The sequence below is a fragment of the Aquarana catesbeiana genome, linkage group LG08 (assembly GCF_042186555.1).
Source record: "Aquarana catesbeiana isolate 2022-GZ linkage group LG08, ASM4218655v1, whole genome shotgun sequence".
Lineage (NCBI taxonomy): Eukaryota > Metazoa > Chordata > Amphibia > Anura > Ranidae > Aquarana > Aquarana catesbeiana.
In genome coordinates this window covers 84,162,890-84,174,895 of record NC_133331.1, presented here as the reverse complement: position 1 = coordinate 84,174,895, position 12,006 = coordinate 84,162,890, and positions in this window count along the sequence as shown.

Sequence of the window (12,006 nt, the reverse complement as noted above, 5' to 3'; positions counted from 1 at the left end):
GGTGTGAGGAAACTTCACTATTACACGGTCATTAGTAAAGTCCTCATCATTACACGGTCATTGATGAGGAACTCCTGGAGCAGAGGAGCAGGTGAAGCTGTCGGAACCTACGGTCCGGTTAAGTTCTCCATTAAGGACTCGGGGCAGAGAAAGGTCGATGAGTGTACCACAGTGGAGGGCTGGATGTGCCAGGAAGTCTGTGAGGGAACTTCATTTTTACACGGTCATTAGTGAAGTCCTCATCATTACACAGTCATTGATGAGGAGTCCTGGATCAGAGGAGAGACTGTGGGGAGTTGTGTCAAATCGATGTGCCCTTAGGGCACAGGATGTGCAAGCTGGACTAGCTAGGAACAGTAGTCCACCGTCCAGAACATGCTTTTAAACTACTAGGCCTCTGGGGAGAGGCACTGCAGGCCTCTGGCCTAGTAGCAGCGAGCAACCAGAATCAGCAAGTGAAAATATTCAGAGTGGGTTCTTTTTGCTTACAGAAGAAGGTGTGACAAGAGATTAATATGCTACAGTATAAGCTTGTGCGGGAGGAGAAGATTTCTGGGAACATCACCCTTACACGGTCAAAGGTACTGTCCTCATCTTTACACGGTCATAGATGAGGAATTTCTGGACGCAATAGACTGCAGGAGTTACACAGAGGAGTAGCAATAGTCTGCATGGTGATGCAGGGAGAGACTGTAGCTGTTACATATACGCATCATTCCTTCAGACTCAAACTATGTGCTTATTTTTTAAAAACCTCTACATATGATGGCAAAGTGATCTGTTCTATGGGTATCCCATATACCCCTTTCCCCAACCAAGTTATACCCCCCAATAAACAAAAACAAAACACAGCAAATGACTTTTCATTGTCTCTGCAAGTGATATATGGGAGTCTGGCAGCGGGGTGAGATGGTGGATGTTTGTTACTAGTGGCAACTACACTGCTACAGCGATATTGTGACAGCTAGTCTGACACTGACACTTTCTGGGAACCAGTGACAATAATACGGTGTTCAGTGCAAAAAATATGCAGTGTACTGATAACACTGACTGGGAAGGGGTTAAACATCTAGGGCAATCAAAGGGTTAACTGTGTGCCTAGCCAGTGTTTTTTTGTGTACTGTGTTAGGTGCTTTTACTAAGGGAAGCAACAGATTTTATCCATCCCTCTCCTCCCCTCCCATCAGAACGGAGCTCTGCCTTGTTTACATAGGCAGAGCTCTATTTTATGTCACTGCCCGACAATCGACGGGTGCCAGCGGACATCCATTCACGTGCGAGCGCCCTCTAGGCAGCAGTGCAGAATCATGTAGACACGAGTGCCATGAGAGCTCGCCTGCGGGTCCGACGGACTCGACATCTGCCGGCCACCAGAGGCGTATCTAGTGAAAATGGCGCCTATGGCAAGCACTGAAACTGCGCCCCTGTCAAAAAAAAAACAACAAAACAAAAAAAAACAGCTAACAAAACTACAAGTCAAGCTCTTTAATCCTTCTATTAACAAATTAGTACTACATAAACTGCCCAATGGATCAGTTCGCCCCTGGTCATTAAACATTCTACATTCAGTGAAAGTTAGTGTACTGCAAAGTTTGCTCTGCATGAACTTTCACTGAATGTAGAATGTTTAAGGAGCTTGTTGCACAAATCACTTTATTAAACTTTATGATATCTATTTATTTAATCCATATTGAGCACTATTTGATTGTGTGTATATGCCAAGCACAAGCAGCCAATCAAATATGGTGCTCAATATGGATTACATTAATATGCATAGCCATAAATATCAGAAATAAAAGTGTAATAAAGTGATTTGTGCAACAGCAGGTACTACTTTTAAATAGACTGCGAATGTGACTACAGCAGATGACCAGACTGCGAATGTGACTACAGCTGATGACCAGACTGCGAATACAGGAGATGACCAGACTGTGAATGCGACATACTACAGGAGATGACCAGAATGCAAATGCGACATACTACAGGAAATGACCAGACTGCAAATTCGACATACTACAGGAGATGACCAGTCTGCGAATGCGACATACTACAGGAGATGACCAGTCTGCGAATGCGACATACTACAGGAGATGACCAGAATGCGAATGCGACATACTACAGGAGATGACCAGAATGCGAATGCGACATAATACAGGATATGACCAGAATGCGAATGTGACATACTACAGGAGATGACCAGAATGCGAATGCGACTACAGCAGATGACCAGACTGCGAATGCGACTACAGCAGATGACCAGAATGCGAATGCGATCACAGCAGATGACCAGACTGCGAATGCGACTACAGAAGATGACCAGACTGCGAATGCGACTACAGCAGATGACCAGACTGCGAATGCAACGTACTACAGGAGATGACCAGACTGCGAATGCGACATACTACAGGAGATGAACAGAGACTGCGAATGCGACTACAGCAGATGACCAGACTGCGAATGCGATATACTACAGGAGATGACCAGACTGCGAATGCGACTACAAGAGATGACCAGACTGCGAATGTGACTACAGGAGATGACCAGAATGCGACTACAGCAGATGACCAGACTGCGAATGCGACTACAGCAGATGGCCAGACTGCGAATGCGACTACAGCAGATGGCCAGACTGCGAATGCGACTACAGCAGATGACCAGATTGCGAATGTGACATACTACAGCAGATGACCAGACTGCGAATGCGACATACTACCGGATGATGACCAGAAGGCGAATGCGACTACAAGAGATGACCAGACTGCAAATGCGACATACTACAGCAGATGACCAGACTGCGAATGTGACTACAGCAGATGACCAGACTGCGAATGCGACATACTACAAGAGATGACCAGACTGCGAATGTGACTACAGCAGATGACCAGATTGCGAATGTGACATACTACAGCAGATGACCAGACTGCGAATGCGACATACTACAGCAGATGACCAGACTGCGAATGCGACATACTACAGCAGATGACCAGACTGCGAATGCGACATACTACAGGAGATGACCAGACTGCGAATGTGACTACAGCAGATGACCAGATTGCGAATGTGACATACTACAGCAGATGACCAGACTGTGAATGCGACTACAGAAGATGACCAGACTGCGAATGCGACTACAGCAGATGACCAGACTGCAAATGCGACTACAGCAGATGACCAGACTGCAAATGCGAAGTACTACAGGAGATGACCAGACTGCAAATGCGAAGTACTACAGGAGATGACCAGAGACTGTGAATGCGACTACAGCAGATGACCAGACTGCGAATGCGACATACTACAGGAGATGACCAGACTGCGAATGCGACTACAAGAGATGACCAGACTGCGAATGTGACTACAGGAGATGACCAGAATGTGACTACAGCAGATGACCAGACTGCGAATGCGACTACAGCAGATGACCAGATTGCGAATGTGACATACTACAGCAGATGACCAGACTGCGAATGCGACATACTACTGGAGATGACCAGACTGCGAATGCGACTACAAGAGATGACCAGACTGCGAATGCGACATACTACAGCAGATGGCCAGACTGCGAATGTGACTACAGCAGATGACCAGACTGCGAATGCGACATACTACAAGAGATGACCATACTGCGAATGTGACTACAGCAGATGACCAGACTGCGAATGCGACTACAGCAGATGACCAGACTGCGAATGCGACTACAGCAGATGACCAGACTGCGAATGCGACTACAGCAGATGACCAGACTGCGAATGCGACTACAGCAGATGACCAGATTGCGAATGTGACTACAGCAGATGACCAGACTGCGAATGCGACTACAGCAGATGACCAGATTGCGAATGTGACTACAGCAGATGACCAGACTGCGAATGCGACTACAGCAGATGACCAGACTGCGAATGCGACTACAGCAGATGACCAGACTGCGAATGTGACTACAGCAGATGACCAGACTGCGAATGCGACATACTACAAGAGATGACCAGACTGCGAATGCGACTACAGCAGATGATCAGACTGCGAATGCGACTACAGCAGATGACCAGACTGCGAATGCGACTACAGCAGATGACCAGACTGCGAATGTGACTTACTACAGCAAATGACCAGACTGCGAATGTGACTACAGGAGATGACCAGAATGCGACTACAGCAGATGACCAGACTGCGAATGCGACTACAGCAGATGACCAGACTGCGAATGCGACTACAGCAGATGACCAGACTGCGAATGCGACATACTACAGCAGATGACCAAGTAGCCAGTTTAAAAATCTAAGCTTTCAGCAATGCACAGCTATACGGGGGATAAAGAACATTGTCAGGGAGGGTTTAGTAACACTGAGTCTATAGGTAGAAAGACCTACCTGACCAGCCGGGCTCACCTCTCAGAGGTCCGGAGGCGGAGCTTTCCGCGGTAGGGGCGGGGCTTGCGGCGGTGGGGGCGGGGCTTGCGGCGGTAGGGGGCGGGAATATTCGTGGTCCAGGAGAGGCAATGCCAGTGCTCTGAGCACATACAGAGTACATGGGGCGGGGCAGGGCAGGGCAGGGTCAGAGCGTCAGTGGAGCTCCCTGCCCCACCCCTCCCTGCTGACAGAGCCTCCCTCAGCCTAAACCGAGCCCGACAGCCATCTGATAGAACACCAGCGCCGCAATCCTGCAGGCTGACCACGGCGCCGGTGGCTATATTAGTCTGGGAGGACAGGTGGGGTTTTTTTTTCATGCAGAGGGCGGCTTTTTGCCGCCCCTTCCCCCCATGGCGCCCATGGCACTTGCCATGGCTGCCATACCTTAGATACGCCACTGCCGGCCACCCATGATCGCGGGAAAGAGGGGCAGAACGGGGATCTGCCAGTGTAAACCAGGCGGATCCCCGTTCTGACAGGAGAGGAGAGAGAGAGATCAGCTGTTCCTAGTGATCAGGAACAGCAATCTCTGTCTACTCCCAGTCAGTCTGTCCCCCTGACAGTTAGAAAGCACCTCCCTTGGGAACACTTAACCTCTTCCCTGACAGTGTCATTTATACAGTGATCAGTGCATTTTTATAGCACTGATCACTGTACTGGTTTCACTGGTCACCAAAAAGTGTCACTCAGGGTCAGATTTGTCCACCGCAATTTGCAGTCCCGCTAAAAATCGCAGATCGCCGCCATTACTAGTAAAAATAATTAAAAAATAAATAAAAAGTCCATAAATCTTTCCACTATTTTGTAAACGCTATAACTGTTGTACAAACCAATCAATATACGCTTACCAAAAATATGTAGCAGAATATATATTGGCCTAAACTGCTGAAAACATTTGTTTATATATTTTTTTTATAGCAGAAAGTAAAAATATTGTTGTTTTTTTTTCAAAATTGTTACTATTTTTTCGTTTATAGCGCAAAAAATAAAAAAACGCAGAGGTTATCAAATACCACCAAAAGAAAGCTCTATTTGTGGGGGAAAAAAGGAGGGAAATTTTGTTTAGGTACAGTGTCGCATGACCACGCAATTGTCAGTTAAAGTCAACGCAGTGTCGTATCGAAAAAAATGGCCTGGTCATTAAGGGGGTAAATCTTTCTGGGGCTGAAGTGGTTAATCCAAATTGTGGATCTGAAACCGAAAGTGACGAAACCATCATCGCTTCTGTTTTCTTTGTATACATGTAGGATTGAGGTAGGGATATGCCTCACACCGCTCTCCATCCTGGTCATGGGCTTCAGGAGAGTCGGGAACCATGGGGGGCTGCCGCCAACGTGGCCGGCAGGGGGGAGGGTCACTGCACTGCCTGCTCTGTGAAAGTGATTGGCGTAGTACATTGAAAGAGCTGAACTAGTAAAACAAACAGTGTTTTTTTTTACCACTACTATTCCTTTTATATTTTTTTTTTTTATTTATTTTTTTATATTGAAATCAGATGAAAGGTTTAGTGTTGGAAAACACTTTTTGAAAGATAAAAAGTGCATTTTATATACATCTATATAGATCAGACCAAAATGAGGGACAAATTAGGAGGAATGAGGGACAGAGGGACATTGCTCCGAATCAGGGACAGTCCCTCGATATCAGGGACAGTTGGGAGCTATGTAAATGGGAAAGCTTTGTTGATTTTCATCATCCAATCATGTGCAAGAAAAATTCATTTTTTTTGCTCTGGCTCATATAACAAGGCTTTGCTCTAGAAACATCCATTTATTTGTTCATTTAGTCAGAGCTTTCTTTCTCAGAAAATAGGTGCAGAAACTCAACCACGAACCCCCCCCCCCCCCCAAAAAAAACTCCCCCCCCCACACTCACACCTTTCAATGTGGGAGGGTCTTAAAGGGGCATTAAATATCAAGAGTGCAATATGTACAGAGTGCAGAGTTCTGGAGGGGTTACACAGAGAGTGCAGAGTTGGGGGGTGCGCTATGTCCATGGTGCAGAGTTCGGGGGTGCGCTATGTCCATGGTGCAGAGTTCGGGGGTGCGCTATGTCCATGGTGCAGAGTTCCGGGGTGCGCTATGTCCATGGTGCAGAGTTCGGGGGTGCGCTATGTCCATAGTGCAGAGTTCGGGGGTGCGCTATGTCCATAGTGCAGAGTTCGGGGGTGCGCTATGTCCATAGTGCAGAGTTCGGGGGTGCGCTATGTCCATAGTGCAGAGTTCAGTCTTCTTCCACATCTACTTACCTCTGCCTCCCCATCCACCTCTCACTTTCACTCCTCTTCTGCTGACCTTGGCGTGCAATCCCCCCACTGCCCCCACCCCATCTTCTCCCCCCTTCTTAAATGCTCCACTATCTTCCACTTGTCTTATTTTTGTTGCTGTATTCAGCTGGGGTGTTGGCATCTGCACTGCACCCCAGGCACCTGCATCTCCCTTGTCCCCATCCTGCACTCAGTGAGAGCCACTCAGGAGATCAGATCTGTGGGAGCCATTGGGAGACAAGCTGTCACTTGTAAACACAGAAGCTGGACTTCTGTGTTCACAAGTGACAGTGGTGCGGAGGGCCTGAGTCAGAGGTGGTGGAACAGAGTAGATGAGCAAAATTGATCATATTCTTCCTTAAAAAATACCTGCTGATCCCACCAGCTCTAAAGATTTTCTCCAGGCCTTTGATATTTGCTGCTGAGCCTGCAGTAAATTAAATGTAGCGTTGTCATCCTAAGCAACAGAACAGGACTATGTCACTACATGCTGTGGACACCTCACTGTTAGATGGCCTTGGCCATAAAATGCAATGACGGGGGGGGGGCAGAACCTGGTGGAAATGAGGCAGAACGCTCCCTTGGATACCTTTTCTCCAGCTCATACACACTGTCACCCTCATTGGGTAGCTATGATTATGTCAGGGGCAAAGAGGAGAATATGCCGCGGAAAGTAAAACACACAATTTTCCCCCTTTCCAGGGGAAGAGGAAGCGGATTGTTTTAAAAAATAGTATTTGAACAGAGACTGACTTTAAAACTAAACTTCAGTCACTCACCAAAAATGAGTAGTATGTGCCCCCCCCTCCCCAAATTAACCACTTCAGCCCCGGAAGAATTTACCCCCTTCCTGACCAGAGCACTTTTTGTGATTCGGCGCTGCGTCGCTTTAACTGACAATTGCGCGGTCGTGCGACGTTGTACAAAAACATACTTGGGGAGCACACCCTAAAATGCTTTACATTCAAGGTGGTGCTGCTATAAGACCAAAAACAGTACAAAACAGATTACAGCGCACACATACAAGAATGACATTTATCCTGCAAGGTTAGTTAAAAACACCTGAACATATTGAAAAATATAGGGGTTTGGTCACACTATATGGTCATATAGTGCTAAGCCCACTTACTGCGAATTAGTGGGTCCTACTCTAGTAATAGAATGGAAGATCCTTTGTCTCAACCATGGGAGATAAACTCCTCTATGTGGGAGAACTGAAGGGATTCCTCCTATGCACTGGTGGCCACTAATAAGAGGTAATGAAGAGGGGGAGGGGTGCTCCAACCCAAGAGACCTGGTCAGGGTCCATATGTAAAGCATTTTAGGGTGTTTCCCCCCCCCCCCCCCCAAGTATGTTTTTGTATATTGTATGGACCCTGAGCAGGTCTCTTGGGCTGGAGCACCCCTCCCCCCAGTTGCACCCAAACAAAATTGGTGTCCTTTTTTCCCACAAATAGATCTTTCTTTTCTTAGATATATGGCATTTTTATTATTCTTTTTTTTTTTTAAATATTAATGGCAGCGATCTGAGATTTTTATCGTGACTGAGACATTATGGTGGACACATTGGACACTTTTGACACTATTTTGGGACCATTGTCATTTATACAGTGATCAGTGCTATAAAAATGCACTGATTACTGTATAAATGACACTGGCAGGGAAGGTTAAACACTAGGGGGCGATCAAGGGGTTAAGTGTGTCCTAGGGAGTGATTCTAACAATGGGGGGGATGGGCTACCACTGACATGACAGCGATCACTGCTCCCGATGACAGGGAACAGTAGATCCCTGTCATGTCACTAGGCAGAACGGGGAAATGCCTTGTTTACATAGGCATCTCCCCGTTCTGCCTCTCTGTGACACAATCGTCGGGAGACTGGCAGACATTGAGTCTGCGGAGTACGCGGCGGGCGCTTGTGCCCACAATGCCGCGCCTTAAACGGGACGTGCCTGTAGACCCATTTGCACAGCCGTGCCATTGTGCTGACGTATATCGTCGTGCACTGGTCAGCAAGCGGTTAAAGAGGAACCACACCGAGCTTTTTTTTTAAATTAGAAGTTAGTAGCTACACTAAGGCTCCATTCACACTAGCGCGTTTTTTGATGCATTTTGCATTTTGCAGAAATGCATGGGAATTTTTTAACATGGGTTCCTATGGAACATGTTCACATCAATGCTTTTTTGTATCTCTGCGTTTTTGGAAAGGGTCGGGGACTTTTTTTCATGCAAAAAGCAGCGTTTTGCATGTAATGGATTTCAATGGACAAGCATCAAAAACGCAAGTGCACCGTTTTTGCAGCGTTTTTGGTGCGTTTTTGCCGTTTTTTTTGTTTTTTTTTTTTTTTATTTTTTTAAGACTGTAAAAAAAAATGAAAAAAAAAACAAAAAAAAAAAAAACGCAAAACGCAAATCGCGGCAAAAACGCGGCAAAAACGCTACAAAAACGCTGCTCAAAAACGTGCCAAGCATGAAAAAAAAACCTCCAAAAACGCTCAAAAGCAACATGCATAGGTGTGAATCGAGCCTTACTGCAGCTTCTGACTTACCGTACTTACCAGTCCATGAATTTCCACAGCCAGTTCTTTTCACTGCTGCGTTTGCTTGGTGTTGCCAACTTGGATTTGGGAGCTGACTGTGAATCTCTGATGGATCACACTCGGCTTTTACTGCACATGCGCAGGATTGCGTGGGGCATGGGGACCGGAGTTCAGCTTTAAAATTAGATTGAATGTTTTTTTTAAGGACTCGGTGAACTTCAAATGGCTGGAACTGTTCTTGTGTGAAAATGACAAAATATAGCTAAGAACAGTACACTAACCACATTTCCTTCTGAATAAAAATAGCTGCACAGCTGAAAAATACACTTTTGTTTTTTTCATACACCTTGCTAGTACCGAGTTGGACCCCCTTTTGCCTTGGAAACTGCCTTAATTCTTCATGGCATAGATTCCACAAGGTGTTGGAAACATTCCTCAGATTTTGGTCCATAATGACATGATAGCATCAGGCTGTTACTGCAGATTTGTCGGCTGCATATCCATGATGCAAATCTCCCGTTCCACCCCATCCAAAGGTGGATTGAGATCTGGTGACTGTGGAGGCCATTGGAGTACAGTGACCTCATTGTCATGTTCAAGAAACCAGTGGTGAGATGATTGGAGCTTTGTGACATGGTGCATTATCCTGCTGGAAGGAGCCATCAGAAGATGTGTACACAGTAGTCATAAAGGGATGGACATGGTCAGCAACAATACTCAGGTGACATTTAAAGGATACTCAATTGGTAATAAGGGGCCCAAAGTGTGGCAAGAAAATATCCCCGTGGATACAAGTCAGGATGGATCTATGCTTTCATGTTGTTTACACCAAATTCTGACCCTACCATCTGAAATGGAGACTCATCAGACCAGGCAATGTTTTTCCAATCTTCTATTGTCCGATTTTGGTGACCCTGTGCAAATTGAAGTCTCAGTTCCCTGTTCTTAGCTGACAGGAGTGACACCCCGTGTGGTCTTCTGCTTCTGTAGCCCATCTGCTTCAGGGTTCGATGTGTTGTGCATTCAAAGATGGTATTCTGCACACCTTGGTTGTAACGAGTGGTTATTTGAGTTAATGTTGCCTTTCTATCATCTCGAACCAGTCTGTCCATTCGCCTCTGACATGAACAAAGCATTTTCCTCCACACAACTGCCGCTCACTGGATATTTTCCTTTTTCAGACCATTCTCTGTAAACCCGAGAGTTAGTTGTGCATGCAAATCCCAGTAGATCAGCAGTTTTGGAAATACTCGGACCAGCCCGTCTGACAACAACCATACCACATGACCCTACCATCTGAATGTTGCAGCTGAAATTGAGACTCATCAGACCAGGCAATGTTTTTCCAATCTTCTATTGTCCAATTTTGGTGAGCCTGTGAGAATTGCAGCCTAAGTTTCCTGTTCTTAACTGACAGGAGTGACACCCAGTGTGGTCTTCTGCTGCTGTAGCCCATCTGCTTCAAGGTTCAATGTGTTGTGTGTTTAGAGATGGTATTCTGCATACCTTGGTTGTAATGAGTGGTTAGTGGAGTTATTGTTGCCCTTCTATCATCTCAAACCAGTCTGCCCATTCTCCTCAGACATCAGCAAGGCATTTTCATCCACTCAGACCAGCCCGTCTGGCACCAACAACCATGCCACATTCAAAGTCACTTAAATCCCCTTTATTCCCCATTGTGATGCGCGGTTTGAACTTCAGCAAGTTGTCTTCACCACATCTAGATGACCAAATGCATTGAGCTGCTGCCATGTGATTGGCTTATTAGCAATTTGTGTTACCAGGCAATTGAACAGGTGTACCTAATAATGTGGCCAGTGAGTATATGCAGTTTTATTATATATAATATATGTTCATGCAGTGGATCTAAAAAGTCATCACACCCCTGATAAAATGACAGGTTTCTGTGATGTAAAAAAATGACAAAGATAAAAAATTTCAGAACTTTTTCCACCTTTAACCACTTAAGGACGGAGCCTCTTTCCGAGATTTGTTGTTTACAAGTTAAAAACAGTTTTTTTTGCTAGAAAATGACTTAGAACCCCCAAACATTATACATTTTTTTTTTAACACCCTAGAGAATAAAATGGCGGTCGTTGCAATACTTTGTCACACCGTATTTGCGCAGCGGTCTTACAAGCGCACTTTTTTGGGAAAAAAAATACACTTTTTTGAATTAAAAAAAAAAAAGACAACAGTAAAGTTAGCCCAATTTTTTTTATATTGTGAAAGATAATGTTACGCTGAGTAAATTGATACCCAACATGTCACGCTTCAAAATTGCGCCCGCTCGTGGAATGGCGACAAACCTACCCTTAAAAATATCCATAGGTGACGTTTAAAAAATTCTACAGGTTGCATGTTTTAAGTTACAGAGGAGGGCTAGAATTATCGCTCTCGCTCTACTGATCGCGGCGATACCTCACATGTGTGGTTTGAACACCGTTTTCATATGCGCCAATACTCACGTATGCATTCGCTTCTGCACACGAGCTCGACGGAATGGGGCGCGTTTAAAAAAAAAAAAAAAAATTTTTTTTTTTTTTTTTTTATTAATTACACTGTTTTTAAGAAAAAAAAAATGGTGTCACTTTTATTCCTGTTACAAGGAATGTAAACATCCCTTGTAATAGAAAAAAGCATAACAGGACCTCTCAGGCTCGATTCACACATATGCATGTTGCTTTTGAGCATTTTTGGAGTTTTTTTTGTTATGCTTGCCACGTTTTTACAGCGTTTTTGCCGCGTTTTGCATTTTGTTTTTTTTTTACAGTTTAAAAAAAAAAAAAAGACAAA